The sequence below is a fragment of the Mus caroli genome, chromosome 3 (genome assembly GCF_900094665.2).
Source record: "Mus caroli chromosome 3, CAROLI_EIJ_v1.1, whole genome shotgun sequence".
Lineage (NCBI taxonomy): Eukaryota > Metazoa > Chordata > Mammalia > Rodentia > Muridae > Mus > Mus caroli.
Window position 1 is genome coordinate 90,448,792 of NC_034572.1, and position 1,384 is coordinate 90,450,175.

Genomic DNA, 1,384 nt, shown 5'->3' on the forward strand with positions numbered 1-1,384 from the left:
GGAACCCGGCGCAGGACCTGCGGTCTGGTGACTCCAGTTCAACTCCCAACCGCTGTCCCCAGTTAGCACCGTGACCAACCTCCAGGACTGAACGCTGCTCCCTGTGAGCCCTCACTCACCATCCAGCCAACCTAAGGATTTCCACAACGTCTCTGTGGCGCAATCGGTTAGCGCGTTCGGCTGTTAACCGAAAGGTTGGTGGTTCAAGCCCACCCAGGGACGAGTGTTTTAACCTCCCCTTGCTATTCCTACTTTGCTGAAAACACCTCAGTGATACTGAAACTATTCCAATTATTATCGCTAGTTACCCAAAGTCCAAGCAAGCCTACCAGAGAGTACAGAATTGCCTTTCTTAATTTAGTTTTTCAGACAAGGCCTGGAATAACCAGGCTGGTCAGGAATTTGAGGCGAGAAACCCCACACCTGGCAGTAGTGACCTAGTCTGAATGAGTTGTTCCCCTCGAATCTCCAGATACACATTTAGTTAGGGTGCTTTTCTTTGGCTTAGACACTTGTAAGATGAAAGTTGAGGATTCTAGACTCAAAGGGAGTCCACCTTGCCTGCTGCCACTGCTTTGCACTGGTCCCATCCCACACACATTAGACCACTGGGGTTGATCTTTGGACCCAGTAGGATAGCAAGAGTGGAGAACTTTGTGGTTTGTTTGTTTGTGATTTGGGCTTTTGTTTGTTTGTAACTTGTTTATTGTTTGTTGTCTTTAGAGACAGTTGCTCACTGTGTAGCCTCGCCTGGACTGGGATTTGCAGAGCTCAAGAGAGCTGCTATCTCTTGAGTGCCAAAATTAAATGCCTGCACCACCATACCCAGCCATGCCTAATTCTGCATTTCTTTTCATATATGTGTGTGTGTCGTGTGTGTGTATGTGTGTAATTTATAAGGTGTTCTGCGTAGTTTGATATAGCCCTGGCTATCTTGGAACTCCCTATGGAGACAGTCTAATCTCTAACTCTCACTGGAGATCCTGCCTCCTGTCCAGAAGGCTGGGACTAAAGGCATGGGACACCACATCTGGCTAGATTTTATTTTTGTGTATGTGCAGTGCTGACAGAGGCCAGAAGAGGGTGTCAACTCTCCGTGCACTGGAGTTACAGACAATTGTGAACTGCCTGGAGTGGTTGGTAGTAAGGAACATTTCCATAAGAGCAGGAAGTGCTCTGAACTGCTGAGCCCTTCGACCAACACTTACTCTGAATATATTTCTTCTCCTCCTCCTTCTCCTTCCTCTCCTTCCTTTTCTTCCTGCTTCTCCTTCTGCCCTGGAACTCCCTCTGTAGACCAGGCCTCAAACTCAGAGATCCACCTACCTCAGTTTCCTAAGTGCTAGGATTAAAGACTCGCTCCGCCACTGCCTCACTACTCTGA

At 48.0% G+C, this 1,384-nt stretch overlaps 1 non-coding gene across 1 annotated transcript; it reads left to right on the plus strand.

The window, feature by feature from the left end:
* Positions 1-148: 148 nt before the first annotated feature.
* Positions 149-222, plus strand: Trnan-guu. The gene has a single exon. It is a non-coding gene; the product is annotated as a tRNA-Asn (tRNA).
* Positions 223-1,384: the final 1,162 nt, after the last annotated feature.